Below are 15,727 nucleotides of genomic sequence, written 5' to 3'. Positions count from 1 at the left end.
GTTAAGGCTATGTATCATTTCTTTATACATAAATATAATTTACTAGTGGCCTAGTGCACAAAATTCGTGCGGGGGGGGGGGTGTCCCTCAGCCCGGCCTGCAATCTGGGCACCCTCGGGGGATGTCCAACTGCCGGTTTAGGCCTGCTCCCCCTCAACTGCCTCCGCCCCCTGCCAGCCTGCTCACCCCTAACTGCCCCCCCTGCCGGTCTGCTCTTCCCCAACTGTTCCCCCCTGCCAGCCTGCTCGCCCCCAACTGCCCTCCCTGCCAACCTGCTCCCCCCTCCCTGCCTGCTCGCTCCCAATTGCCCTCCCTTCCTGGCCTGATCATTCCTAACCGCCTCTGCTTCAGCCTCGCCACCATGGTTTTGTCCGGAAGGACGTCTGGAAGGTCTCCCAGAAGGTTTCCCAGTCTAATTAGCATATTACCCATTTATTAGTATAGATTCTTCGTAACACTCAAATATTAAGACTATAATCATTATTTTATAACATACTTTATAAAATTAATGTTATCTTAAAAACTAAACATTAACACTATTATCACCCATCATTTTTAGGTTGTGATTTATATAAGTAACATATACTGAGATAAAATTAAAACTTAAAGCAGCTTATTAGAATAGATAACTGATAACTCAAAAAGAAAAGCTATTTTTGAGATGACCTTTTCTCAATATGAGGCTATAAAATTATTTACTTACTATATATTCTACCCAGATACAAAAGTTATTTTTCTCCTCACCCAATCCAAATGTGTTCTTTCAGACGGGACAATTAGCTTCCTTGTTTTTGTGCTACTTTTTGATATTTCAAATTTATATATAACTTAAAGAAAAAAAAACCCCAAAACAGAATGAGATTCTTGGCCTCTAGAGAAATTAAAATTCTGAGATTTCATCTGATTTAGCTGTTACTAGTTACTATGTCAGCCACCAATATTACCTTTTCTTATTACTGGGCATCTACATTGCTATCCAACAATATTTTATTTTTTTATTTTTTATTTTTTAATTAAATCTTTATTGTTCAGATTATTACATTTGTTCCTCTTTTTTCCCCCCATAACTCCCCTCCTCCCAGTTCCCGCCCCACCCTCTGCCCTCACTCCCCACCCACTGTCCTCATCCATAGGTGCACGATTTTTGTCCAGTCTCTTCCCGCATCTCCCACACCCCTTTCCCCCCCAGGAATAGTCAGTCCATTCCCTTTCTATGTCCCTGATTCTATTATAATCAACAGTTCATTCTGCTCATCAGATTATTTATTCACTTGATTCTTAGATTCACTTGTTGATAGATGCATATTTGTTGTTCATAATTTGTATCTTTACCTTTTTCTTCCTCTTCCTCTTCTTAAAGGATACCTTTCAGCATTTCATATAATCCTGGTTTGGTGGTGATGAACTCCTTTAGCTTTTCCTTATCTGTGAAGCTCTTTATCTGACCTTCAATTCTGAATGATAGCTTTGCTGGATAAAGTAATCTTGGTTGTAGGTTCTTGGTATTCATCACTTTGAATATTTCTTGCCACTCCCTTCTGGCCTGCAAAGTTTCTGTTGAGAAATCAGCTGACAGTCCTATGGGTATTCCCTTGTAGGTAACTGAGTTTCTTTCTCTTGCTGTTTTTAAGATTCTCTCTTTATCTTTTGCTCTTGGCATTTTAATTATGATGTGTCTTGGTGTGGTCCTCTTTGGATTCCTTTTGTTTGGGGTTCTCCGCGCTTCTTGGACCTGTAAGTCCATTTCTTTCACCAGGTGGGGGAAGTTTTCTGTCATTATTTCTTCAAATAGGTTTTCAATATCTTGCTCTCTCTCATCTTCTGGCACCCCTATAATTCTGATGTTGGTACGCTTGAAGCTGTCCCAGAGGCTCCTTACACTATCCTCGCATTTTTGGATTCTTTTTTCATTTTGCTTTTCTGGTTGGGTGTTTTTTGCTTCCTCGCATTTCAAATCATTGACTTGATTCTTGCGCTCCTCTGGTCTGCTGTCGGGAGTCTGTATAATATTCTTTATTTCAGTCCGTGTATGCTTAATTTCTAGTTGGTTCCCCAATATAAGATCGAGGGTCTCATTAGTTTTCTTGTAGATCTCATTAAGTTTATCGGCGGCTTCTAAACAGTTCTTGAGAGACCTTAAAAGTGTGGTTCTGAACTCTATATCTTCCATTGACAATTTTGTCCTGTTTCTTTGTTTCCGCATTTTGTTATGCTCCCTTGGTGCACCCCCTAGTGGTCTTTGTTCGCAGTCTTATAGTTAAATCTTGATTATTGTAGCTAATTCCAGGGAGGGTTTGACCTCCAGGCCAAGTGGCTATGAGAATCAGCTGTGTCAGCAGTGAGAGAACTTCTGTCCTCTAGGGAGGTGCTAATCTAGCCTTTGCCTGAGGCTATCCGGCAAATGCCTGTGTGCAGGGCTTGGGCGGGGCGGGTCGCACAGGATCAACAGGGTGGGCCGGAGAGAGCAGTTATGGCGGCTCTCAGTCCTGTCCCCAGGGGCTCTGCCTCTCTGAGTCCCAGCACCCGCTGCAAAGCTCAGAGAGAAAGCTGCACTCGCTCTGACCGAAGCCAGACAGTCCCGCTTCTCCCGTTTGAGTCTGGGTCCCTAAAGACTCGCCTGTATCTGGAGCTCAGATTCTGCGACTCCCTCCCGATTGAAAACGCCAACCGCGCCCTCCGCCGCCAGCCTGCTCCGCGCACTCCGCACCTCAGAATTTGACTTCAGCACTGCGCCTCCTCTGAGTGTCCGTATGCGTTTCTCTTTCCTCCTAGTTGTAGGACTTCCACTCAGCCAGCGTTCCTGTGGTTCTGGGTGATGTCCCTTCCGTTTTTTGGTTTCACTTTTGAAGTAGTTGTTCAAAGCAGCAAACTCCGGCGTTAACCTATGCCGCCATCTTGGTTCTCCCCAACAATATTTTAAAATGTTGCTTTATGTTCCAGATTTGGAGCAATAACAAAAGGAGTTTAATATTCAAAACATGTTTAATACACACTCGACAGCCTCTAGGTAGCATCATATGTCTGCTCCCCCGACTATAAGCCAGGATGTGGCACTATCAAGTAAAAGGGATGCTGGGAATAATTAGTTTTAATTGATTTGCTCATAATTCCTTAATTAGAGCAACAGTAGGCTGTTCTGTTCATTGCAATCCACTTATGGGGAAAGATGTCAAGTTAAAAAAGTTAAAAGGTAAAATGTTATTTATGTGATTATATTATTAGATACCTTTTCAAGAGAAGTAAAGTCATCTTCACATTTGTGTACCAGGGCAGACTGAAACAGACTTACTTCTAAGATTTTGCTCATAAATTTTAAGTAGCTGCATGCCAGTCAAAGATAAGGGTGACACTTATTTTTAGTGGTTGCTTTGTAGATTCCTTAGGATGTGTGGTATGTGTCATTATGTTGGCTCTAACTTCCAGTGATTCAATCAATGAATGATGTCCTCAAAGTCCTGTCCTAAACAGCCCTGCTCAGCTCCTGTAGACAAATGCTTATAGCTTCTTTTATGGAGTCAATCCATCTCCTATTTGGTTTTTCTCTTTTCCTGTTGCCTTCTATTTTTCCCAGCATTATTGCTTTTTCTAAGGAATGCTGCCTTCTCACAATGTGCCCTAAGGACAGCTTCAGTTTTGTCATCTTTGCCTCCAGTGAAGTTTCAGGCTTAATCTACTCTGGGACGCACTTGTTTGTTTTCCTGGTGGTCAATGGCAGAGGTCTCTTTCAACACCATGTTTCAAATAAATCAGTTTATTTTTCCTGTCAGTCTTCTTCACTGTCCTTAGGATGAGGAATCCTAATTTCTAATCATAAGTTTGTAAAAAGAGATATTTTTACTTCTTCCTTCCCAACATTTATGACTTTATTGTTACTAGAGGCCTGGTGCACGAAATTCCTGCACGGGTAAGTCCCTGGGCCTGGCCGGCAATCAGGGCCAATCTGTGAGGCAACCGGCAAGTTGATCGGGGCCCCCGCTTGCACTCGCCTTGGATGACCTGGTGCCGCCCACTTGTCAGCCCTGCCCCCCCTCCCCTCGCCACTGGTCACCTCCCTCTGCAGGGTGACCAGTGGGACAATCAGGAGGGCTCCTGCTCGCACCCGCCTTGGCTGGCCTGGCACTGTCCACTCACCAGCCCCGACCGCTGCAACTGCTGGTTGGGGCCTGCGGGCTGGGGGCATCTCATGCATTGAACATCTGCCCCCTGGTGGTCAGTGCACATCATAGCAGCCAGTCATTCAACTGGTTGTTCCATCATTCGGTCGATTTGCATATTAGGGTTTTAATATAGATAGATTTTTTTCATCCTTACTGCACTGGCTAGCCTCCTGTATAATGTTTATTGGGGATAAGACTTGTCCATGGAAACCAGCTAAAGAACCACCCAGTTAGCTGTCAACAGTTAGTCGAGTCTAACTGTTGACCTTGAACCCACATTTTTTATCTAGTCTAATGATATCTAACTATCCACTATTCTAATAAAGTGCTCCTAGTAAGAATGAATCTTTGAACTGGCCTATGAGAAACCTTTCTCTTTTATGTAGGGCTGAAATAAAACTTTAACGTATGCTCTCCCAAAGTTTTTTCTAACAGTCAATTCAGTCTACTAGTTTTTACCACCATCTCATCATTCCCTAACTTTGCTGATTCTTAGGAATAATTTTACTTTTGTCTTCATGGCATATAGTTAGCCTTTCTCTAACTTGTGTTTCATTCATTTATTCATTAAATAAATATTCACTGATTCTTTGTTACATACTAGGTATTAGTATAAATATTAGTGATACAGAAATGAATATAACAAAACAAACAAAAATGTAATATGTTTGTATGGTTGGTTTACTCATTTTTCTTTAAGATATAACCCTCTACTTTCCTTAAGTGAATCTCACTGCTTAGTTTTTAGTATTTCCTTTATTTCATTTTGCCAAGCTCATTTCTAATCCTTGCTTCAACACCATGCTGCTCTCTCCACCATGGAGCCAGGCACAGAAATACCAGATACATGTTTTCTATTCTGCCACCAGATCATTAAATGAAATGCTGAAAACTCAACTCAGACCCAAACCCTAGACCAGTGATGGTGAACCTTTTGAGCTCGGAGTGTCAGCATTTTGAAAAACCCTAACTTAACTCTGGTGCCATGTCATATATAGAAATTTTTTTGATATTTGCAACCATAGTAAAACAAAGACATTTTTTGATATTTATATATTTAAATGCCATTTAACAAAGAAAAATCAACCAAAAAAAATGAGTTCGTGTGTCACCTCTGACACGCGTGTCATAGATTCGCCATCACTGCCCTAGACACACCTCTAGATGCTAGCTCCTCAACTTTAACTACTTTCTGGTTCTAGGGATCCACATAATTGTGCATTAACTAGAAAGTTGTGTGTGCAGGACAGTATTCCCTAACTTTGCTGATAAGAACATTAAGGATAATGACTTTGCTAATGTCAAGGGAGATAATACAAATTAGCCTGACAGTGTTTTCTTAATGAAACTAACCTCATTTATTTTTAAAATACAAGATGTTATTAGCTAAATAATTTTCTATAGTATTTTCCACAAGTGGGATTTATAGGTTATATCTTTCCCATTTTTTCAAAAAGATATTTGAACCCATTTCTAATTTTCATAAATTTCTAAAATATTTGAAAAAGACTAGTTAGTAATTTTTATTGATATGACAAGTTCTTCATGTACACGGGGAGAGCTCACAGGACCCATGAGTTTTCGTATATTTAGCTTACTTAGTGACTTTTCCCTAGGGTTTATTTTGATGTCCTGACTTCATCTTTCAATACTTGTTCCTCATTTCCAATCATATATAGAAATATTTTTTTGTTAATCTTCACCTGAGGATATTTTTTCCACAGATTTTTAGAGAGTGGAGGGAGGGAGAGGAGGGGGAGGGGGAAGAGAGAGAGAGAGAGAGAGAAACATCAATGTGAGAGAGACACACTGATTGGTTGCCTCCTGCAGGCATGCCCTGACCAGGGCTGGGAATTAAGCCTGCAACCAGGTATCTGCCCTTGACCAGAAATCAAACTCACGACACTTCTGTGCCAGGGCCGGTGCTCTATCCACTGAGAACACTGGCCATGGCTAGAAATATTTTTGTGTACATATTTCATAACTCTATTGAGAAGGATAACTTCTAAATTACACTATCAAATTTCAGTACCAGAATTAAAAATAAGAGAAATGGAAAAGGATACAATGCAAGAGGGTAAATTAGAAACGGAACTTTAAAATATATCATTAATACTTAATCCAGGACTATTTCTTGAGTAGCAATGTCCCAGGCACCACGCAGGTGCTGTGGATACAGACGTAAATAAAACAGCTATGGCCTATATGGTCTCTGCCCTCATGGATGTTCACTGCAGCTCTAAAAATCAAACAGACAAAAGTGCTGAAAAACAAAGATACTTCTGAAGTTTGGGGGTAAAGGAAAGGGAAAAGATCAATTTGGTTAAGATGAAACCTGGAGGATAAGAAGATGACTTGTTTTGGGTTAAGGGCAGAAGCAAGAGCCAATAGGTTCCAAACGCTGAAAGGAGCCAGTAGAGTATAAAAAAACCAAGCTCCTCTATCCCTATAGCACCCAGATTAGACATCAGAAGCCCGGGCTTATGCTCCCCAGGGAACTAAAGCACGAACCAAAAATGAGAAAGCTAAGAATGACTTCTCCAAATATCTACTTGTTGTGAGCTGAAATCCCTTTGATAGGAAACATAGTGTTTCATGTTTATAAATAAGTAGCTTAAAATACAAATGCTCTAATAAGGACAAACTCATTTATATTTATACTAGAGGCCCAGTGCATGAAATTCGTGCACGGGAGGGGGGTGTCCCCTCAGCCCAGCCTGCACCCTCTCTAATCCTGGACTGCTGGCTCCTAGTTGCTCACCTGCCTGCCTGCCTGGTTGCCGGGGTCCAACCCCAGCAGGTCCAGGGGTCCCCAAAGGTGTGGATGGAGTCGGCGAAGAAGGAATGACACAGAGATAGCGTTCAGTTGATCAGCAGCCTAGCCAGGATCTTTAGCCAGGATCTCCAGCCAAGTTCTGGTCTGGATCTCCAGCGAAGTTCTGCTGTTTATTGTCTTGTTACATCCGTATTTATCCCAGTTGATTTTAATCCTGTCAATTTCTATTACAAAGGTTAGGGCGTTTCTTATCTCCATTCCAGGGAGTAAAGATTATGTAGCTTAAGCATGATTGTTTGTAGTGATTAACTGCCCTCCTGGCACTTAGTTAAGGAGTTTCATCCCCTCCCTGACTTCAGGGAAAAATTCCTACCTGGGGAAACAACCTTTCTAGGAGAGGCATCCTCTCCCTGACTTCAGGGAAAAATTCCTACCTGGGGAAACAACCTTTCTCAGAGAGGTGACCTTGGTTAAAACACACAGCGCTAAGGGGAGCAAACATATTAAGAACAGTATGCTATATACTCCAGGTCCCTTGAAACATATGCTGTGCAGATGTTTCTATCCTGCAGCGACTGTGTCAAGCAGCAAGGATGGACCGGCTTCCGGCACCTGGTCACCCCTAACTGCCCCTCCCCCCTGCCTGCCTGGTCACCCCTAACTGCCCCTCTCCCCTGCTGGCCTGATCACCCCTCACTGCCTCTGCATGTCAGCCTGATTGCCCCCAACTACCCCCTCTGCCAGCCTGGTCACAGCCCCCCCACCGGCCTGGTCGCCCCACACAGCCTGCTGTTCAGTTGTTCGGTCATCCCTCACTAATACCCCTGCTGGCCTGGTCGTAGGCAGCCATCTTGTAAGGGTGTGATGGTCAATTTGCATATTACCTCTCTATTATATAGGATAATTGACCAGCCACATGAATGGCTAATATCAGAATCTTTTTTAAAAAAAATATATTTCTTTATTGATTTCAGAGAGGAAGGAAGAGGGAGAAAAAGATAGAAACATCAATGATAAGAGAGAATCATTGATCGGCTGCATCCTGCACACCCCACACTGGGGATTGAGCTTGCAACCCGGGCATGTGCCCTTGGCCAGAATAGAACCTGGGACCCTTCAGTCCACAGGCCAACACTCCATCCACTGAGCCAAACCGGTTAGGTCTAATATCAGACTCTTACCAGCATAACAAAAGTAAATAAAGGATGTTGAGCATTTAAAGTTTGGGAAAAGCTTTCCCATCCTGGAAAAATAAGAATGTGGGTAAAGGAGGCTTGAGAAGATAACTCTGTGAAATTTAATAATTTTGCCAAGGTGCAATCTGGACAACAAAAAGCCTTATATTTTTTACATAAGTATCTAAGTTTAAAAGCCAATATAATAGTACATGCTTTTTTTATAAGGCAAAGAAAAAGCAATCTAATTCCAGAGAACTTGTTCATTAATGTATCAAATGCATTCATACAAATATATATTTATATATGTGGGTGTGTATATATATATATACATATATATATATATATATATATACACATATATATATTCTATTCTTCATGTATTTTAGTTGCATATGGATCTTTCGTGAGTTTCTAACATAATACAGAATCATGCTACATCATGTATTCTCAATAGGGGTGCGATCTTGCCTGTGTTGAAAATTGGTTCTGGGGAGCAGGGTAAAAAAGTCTTAAGTAATGTTTTACAGCCTGCGAAAAGGCCACATTACATAAGCAGATAAACAGTGTACCTATGATAGTATAATTTATCTGAAATAGGCCTGGGGAGGGAGAGTAATAATGAAAGAAAGGTTGAGGAACACTTTTCTCTGAGTGTCCTTCTATTTTCTCTAAGGTTGCAAGCCCTTGGGACAGTTGTTTTGCTTTAGCCCCACGAACTTTCCTCTTGGCTCTACCTTCCCACCCTTCTTCAGTATGGGAATAGCTTTGCTTCTTCCGAGTCCTGAGAGAGGTTCTTTAAAGAACATAGAGTTCTCCTGGATTCCTTTGATTCAAAATACTTCAGTCATCTGAACCCCTTCAGTTACTTCCCTAAGCTTTCAAACAATTTGCTTAAAATTAATTTTTTAATTTTTTCAATTCTCCCTTTTCTTTTCTGAACTCTATTCAGTTTCTGAACCCATATTGTCATTTCTCTACCAACCACCATTCATAGTTAGATACACTGTAGACTACAGAACTGCATTTTATTTATTTATTTATTTATTTTATATATTTTTATTGATTTGAGAGAGGAAGGGAGAGGGAGAGAGAGAGAGAAAATCAATGATGAGAATCATTGATTGGCTGCCTCCTGCACGCCCCCCACCGGGGACCAAGCCCACAACCCAGGCATGTGCCCTTGACCGGAATCGAACCCAGGACCCTTCAGTCTGCAGGGTGACACTCTATCCATTGAGCAAAACCGGCTAGGGCCAGAACGGTATTTTAAAAGGACACCCATCCAACACCAAAAAATGATCTTAAGTTCACTCCTAGAATTTATGACAGTGTGTTATACTTCTATGTAGATAGCCTGGGTTATTTATTTGTTTCATGCCTGATATTAGGAAAGAGTTCGGTTATTCTTTTCCTTTTTAATGCTTAGAAACATTTCAATATGTTTTTACCAAACTATCTATTTTAAGGAAAGTTCTGAAATTACTCTATTGCCCTTCTGTGCCAGCCCTGGAATCAATGGGAGTATATTAATATACTAGAAGTTCAAGGCCACACTAGTTTCTCTTGCTCACCCTGACCCCGCAGTCTCTTTCCTAATTCTACTAGTATAGTCCAGCATTGAGTGATATCTAACAGGCCTCATTCATATGTTAGTATAGTCGTGCTTTGCTTTTACCTCCTCCTTTTTATTTTTTCCACCTCTCATATTTGTGGTGAGATTGTCTGGGTCTTTTCTCTGTGCTAATTATCTCATGAAGGTCACTTCCAGTGGTAGCCAATACACTGCCACGATGAGTCTTATTTCCAAGCTAAGGGGGTTGAAATCCTCCTTGCTTATTATCTCAACCTTCTCTCTAAGGCAAGGGATCCTTTCCCTCAGGTAAATCCGATTCCTAATGAAAGAAATCCATCTGGACTGTTACCCCATCTAAAATGCCAAACTACTCAAACACTGGGGGCATGCTCAATATCCCTACAACTAAGGAGTTTATCATCCCCCCACAGGAGCAATTTATTAATGAAAATGCACTATCTTACATGGCACCTAGTGGCCAAGGCTTTGTTTAAGAATGATGCCTTTCCAGTAAATGGAATGCCAGTTAAATTGGTGGAGAAGGCTGGGATGAGCGTCTCAAAATAAAGAGGAAGGCGCTACTAACAATCATGTGACAGAGACAAATAATTTGGGTGTCTGTCCTAATTACTGTAGGAATCTCTCTCAGAATTTCTGACTCATCTTTCATTCAGGAAATAAAAAGCATATAAGTTTTATATAAAGCAAACGTTAAGAAACAGAAAAATGGCCTGTCCAGTGTGGCTCAGTGGTTGACCCATGAACTGGTCAAGGTTTATACCGGGTTGCAGGCTCAGTCCCCAGTAGGCGGTGAGTAGAAAGCAGCTGATGGATGATTCTCTCTCATAATTTTGTTGTTGTTGTTGTTAATCTTCACCCAAGGATACTTTTTCCATTGATTTTTAGAAAGAGAGGAAGGGAGGGGGAGAGACACAGAGAGAGAAACATTGATGTGAGAGAGAGACATCAATTGGTTGCCTCTCACACATGCCCTGACCAAGGCTGGGGATTGAGCCTGCAATGGAGGTACGTGCCCTTGACTGGAATCAAACCCGGGACCCTTCAGTCTGTGGGCTGATGCTCTATCCACTAAGCCAAATCAGCTAGGGTTCTCTCTTATCATTGATGTTTCTCTCTCTCTCCTTCCCCCTTCCTCTCTCTGAAATCAATAAAATATAAAAAATTAATAAGAAATAGAAAAATGTCCCTGTCCTCAAAGAGATTATAGTCTTTTATAGGATATTACTTGGACAAATAACTAAGAAAGTAAAACATAATATTATTTACAGCATTAGGGCTACATGTCTGAATTGTAAGTGAATGGGAAAAAGATTTAAAATACAAGGTACATGAGCTCAGCTAGATGTAGCATTCAGGCTGAGCCTTGAAGGAGATGCAGAATTTCAGTGGGTAGACGCTCAGTTAGGGTAAGGTGTATGGGGGGGAGATCCTGGATTTGTCATGGTGCCTTCCGTGAGCGATAAGCAAGGCTGAGAAATCAGGAGAGGCAGAAAACAGGAAAGTGTTTTTGCCAAAAAATACATTCCAACCAAAATGTGGCTAGTAAAGTTGTAAAAAAATGTGCAGAGTGGAACAAAGGAAAAACTATGTGAGGTGAGTAAATATGTGTAAGTCAGGACTACAAAAAAAGGATGTGACTCAAAAGTTGGAGATGCTAAAAACTGGATTAGAATTTTGTGTAGCCATATGAAAAATGAATCACAGATAACAGTGACTAATCACTATATACATGCAAAATACACAAAAAGTGAAATACAGCAGAACTTTCAATTAGTGCTAGCCAGGATACAGAGCATTCACCCATCCCACTTACTAAGCACATACTAGGTGACAGCAGCTGCCCTGTGTATGCATTGCTACATCTAATCGGAACAATGATCCCTCTAGGTAGGCTTTATGAACTCCCTTACATATGAGGAAACCAGCTCAGAGAAACTGAATAATGTCGATCAGTTGGTATTCCTACTGTGAAGAGCCAGAATTTGATACAGCTTTTCCTATCTTTTAAAAAAACATGTATCTTTGTTGATTTCAGACAGAAAGGGAGAGATAGAAATATCAACAATGAGAAAGAATCATCCATCAACTGCCTCCTGCATGCCCACAAATGGGGATCTACCCTGCAACTCTGGCATGTGCCCTGACGGGGAATCAAACCGTGACCTCCTGGTTCATAGATCAACACTCAAGCACACTGGCCAGGTTCAGCTTTTCCTATATTGAGGCTAGGCTCTTTACCCCATCCCAATCTAGGATGATTTATATTTTAAGATAAATTAAATGAATTCAAGGATACCTCTACAGTGATTTTTACCCTTGTTGGTTGCAATATGCTTTCATAAGCGATCCAGGGCTGGAGATACAGCCAGTCTTTGGAAGTGTGATATATGTAGCCCATGGCCACCATCATTTTGTGGATGAGAACAGCTGATGGGCGGAAGTAAAATGTCCATTAGGTTGAGCTCTTAATTAGTCATTTAATAGAGATCAGTGGCAAGAACAGGAGTTTGGGAAACACATGGCCCTGATTCCAAATTTGAATTCCGCTATATAGTAGTTACATGAAAAACCCTGGACAGGTGACTTTACTTCCTTGACCGGTTTTTTCATACAGTCACAATACATTTATGAAGGGAAAAAAAGAGGGAGTTTTGGATAATGGAAAAGTCCATCATTAGGCTAAAAGGGCTTGGCCTTATTCAGGCATTAATAGTCTTCAGGCATTAATAATTATTCAGGCATTAATAATTTTCAGGAAATAAAAAGCATATAAAAACTGGGTACCGTAGAACTTAAAATATTGCTAACTTTGTATTCTTTTTAAACAATAAACTGATAAGCTTCATTAAGTGGAAAATGATTCATTCTTTTCTCTTACAGTCTCTTACATTTTTTTCACTAAAAGCATTCCCTTCTAAAAACACATTTCATTAAGCAAATTGAAGTGCTTAGTTGATCTGAGAAATAAGAAATTAGTACCATTAACAAAGGCTTGGATAATTCTATTAATAAGGAAACTGTTCAACACGCTGATATGATGGTTGTGTTAGTGGGCCCTATCTGTGGTCAACATCTCTTCTGTGAACCTTAAAAAATATCCATCCTTGCAGCTACTTCCCACCTTCTCCCCGAAAGCAAACAACCTATCCTAGAGAGTGTTTAAGTTAATGACTCCAAAGTAAAGCAAATCAGGGTTACACCCTTGGCCTTCCCCATTTAACCAAGTCACAGAAATGCAAACATCACAGATTCCTTGTATACATCTGTTATCTATGCCTATACATCCAACACAAGGCTTATGAATCTGAGCAAATTTTGTGAAGTTCAGCTTTCATTTTGGTTTTACACAAATCATTTAAAAAATATAGAGAATGTATACACCTAAAAAGCTCATTGGTCCTGGCGATTTCTCAGTGTTGTGCCCACCGAAAGGGTCACTGCCACGCTTCCTCCTCTAGCATCTCGATGGCATTTTTTAAAAAAATATATATTTTATTGATTTTTTTACAGAGAGGGATAGTTAGAAACATCGATGAGAGAGAAACATCGATAAGAGAGAAACATTGATCAGCTGCCTCCTGCTGGGGATGTGTCCACAACCAAGGTACATGCCCTTGACCAGAATCGAACCTGGGACCCTTTAGTCCACAGGCAACGCTCTATCCACTGAGCCAAACCGGTAGGGCTCTCGATGGCATTTTGAATGACTTGTCTATGAAGTCTCACGCATGCCTTAGGAAACTACTGCATACCAGTCCCGAATGCGCTTACGGCTACATTTCCTACATTACCAGGGGCTTGTGAGAAGTGTGTGTGTCTAAAATAGGGCTGCCATTTTCTTTACCTATTCCTCCCCCATCAGGCTTCGTTAAATAGGGTCATTCAAGCCTTCCTCTGCCCAATGCCAGCACTCTCATAAAGATTGATTTTTTTTTTTCCCCTTTACGGGCGATAGGAACTTGAAAGTGTCTCCTAAATGGTTTGCTGGGAGTTTTAAATGCGTTAAAAGAATTTGAAACCAAGTGAAGTGTGGCCCTAACACTGAGCTATCCGTCCTCGGATGTGGGCTGGGTGTCTATGATCTGAAGGAACTGGGATCTGATGTACACCGGCCGGCGCGGGGTGGGGGAGGGAAGAACTGGCGGGGCGGAGGGGGGGGGCGGGGAGAAAAGAAAGAAATGAGCGTCTACAGAGCACACCCTACACTACGGTTCCTGAGTTGCTCACTCCATCCCCAGCTACCTCGTTTCTGGGAACCAGCTGGAAAGGGGAAACCCAATGAGCAGGAGTTTAGGTTCAAGGCAGCCATCCTGGCCTCAACCGCGGGCCTAGACCGACACCTGGCTTGTGGGGCTCACGCGACCCGGCTCATCCCTCTCTCCCCTCGGGTCCTGCAAGGGGGCGGAGTCACGCTGTCGGCCCCTTCGGGGACCTTCACATTCCTCTGCGCCCAAAGTGTGAACTTCAGGGGCGCGGGGGTGGCAAGGGGACAGCAGACCAGGAAGGACAGGCCCTGGGGTCTCCGGGATTTTGAAGGTAGCAAAGAACCACGACCGCCCCCGGCGTGGCCCCGTTTCCTCCTGTCCCCACCCCCCCTCACCCCCACCCCAGTCCGCAGAACCTGAAGCGGCCGCGCCGCGCTTAGCGCCAGGCTGGGGACCCGCGCCCGGAAGCCGGGATGGGTGGGGTAGGCTGGGTTGGCGGGTCCCTGCGCCCCAGCAGCGTAGGGCTCCAGGGACCACACAGGGGCAAGCGTCCGCGCTCTGCCCGCCCGGGAGCCGGGAGCCGGGAGCCGGGAGCCGGAGCAGGCAGGGAGCAGGCGGGGGAGTGCTGGCGCCCGCGCACCTAGCGGACCGAGCCGCGGTCCCCTGCGGCCGCCCCTCTCCATCCTCCGCGCCCCGCCCTTACCTCCGCGCGTGGGGGTGCCGGTGCGGAGGGTGCTGGGGAGCCGCGAGGTGGCCCCGGGCCGGGCTCAGCGGCGGCCAGCGACGGCGGGGTCGCCCGCGAGGCCGCTGCTCATGGCTTGTCGCGCCCGGAGCACTGCGGCCGCGGCCACGGCGGCGCCTTCCTCCTCGTCCTCTTCGCGGGCTCCGAGCCGGGACGCAGCTAACGCCCCTGCCCCGCAGTCCTCCTCCTCCCGCCTCCCCGCCTCCCCGCCTCCTCGGCGCGGACCGAGCCGCCTCCAGCGCCGCCCCGCGCGCAGCCGGGCCAGCGGCAGCCAGCGCCGCCCAGCGCCCGGCCCCGGGGTCGCCGCCGCCGCCGCCCGCCCCCCTCCTCCCGCCCCCGCGGTCCCAGCCCCCCTGTGACGCAGGCCGCCGTGCCGCCCGGGAACTTCCTCCCCTGCGGAGACCACCCCGCGCCCGCGGCCCGCCAGGGGGCTGCCCGCCGCTGCGGGCACCTCCTTCTGGCCGCTCCCCAGCCCGGCCTCGCGCGCCCCTGATCCGCCCACCTGGCGGCTCTGCCCCAGGAATCGGCTGGGGCTAGCGACTCCCCCTTCCCCCCAATCCCCCCCAGTCCCCAACAATGCGCGGAAACCCCCGGCCTTCTCTGCGTGCAGCCTCCGCTCCACACCGCAGCGCCTCCCCGCTAAGTTAGAGGCGGCAGCCACCACTGAAAATCGCCCTAATGGGAACTCCGGGGAAGGACCGGGTCACGGTAGAGGTAACCCCATCCCCTTATTTCCCTCCCCCCACCTGAACCCACGGATGGGAGTGGTCGTGGAACGCATGGAGGTAGACGCCGAAAGAGGAAGCTAATTTCCCTGGACCAGGAAGCCCATCAGCCCTTTGACACTCGAGTCTCCTCTCTCGCAGGAACCCCCATGTTGCGGGACGCTGACAGCCCCCTTCCCTCCCCCCCCCCAGCCCCGCCCTGTAACCCCCAACCTCCCCCATCTCCCAGTAGCAGATTCCAGGGACGCTGGCACTGAATGCGCCGCCTACAATTTCATGCGGTGCATAAAGGGGTTGACCTGTCTGGTCAAAACCACCTGTTGTTTGAGAGTATGGGGGGAGGGTTTGTT

General features: G+C 44.7%; 1 protein-coding gene across 2 annotated transcripts in view; it reads right to left on the bottom strand.

Annotated features, from left to right (window-relative positions):
* The window catches only part of LRRC8C (leucine rich repeat containing 8 VRAC subunit C), an 88,269-nt gene extending 73,438 nt beyond the window's left edge, over window positions 1-14,831 (bottom strand). For both annotated transcript variants that reach the window (XM_036348718.1, XM_036348720.1), the window contains exon 1: window positions 14,614-14,831. The gene's annotated coding sequence lies outside the window, so the exon portion shown is untranslated. The remainder of the gene's footprint in view (window positions 1-14,613) is intronic.
* Window positions 14,832-15,727: the final 896 nt, after the last annotated feature.

Source organism: Myotis myotis, unplaced genomic scaffold (genome assembly GCF_014108235.1).
Source record: "Myotis myotis isolate mMyoMyo1 unplaced genomic scaffold, mMyoMyo1.p scaffold_m19_p_2, whole genome shotgun sequence".
NCBI classification, from domain to species: domain Eukaryota; kingdom Metazoa; phylum Chordata; class Mammalia; order Chiroptera; family Vespertilionidae; genus Myotis; species Myotis myotis.
This window is presented reverse-complemented; position numbering and strand designations above follow the sequence as displayed.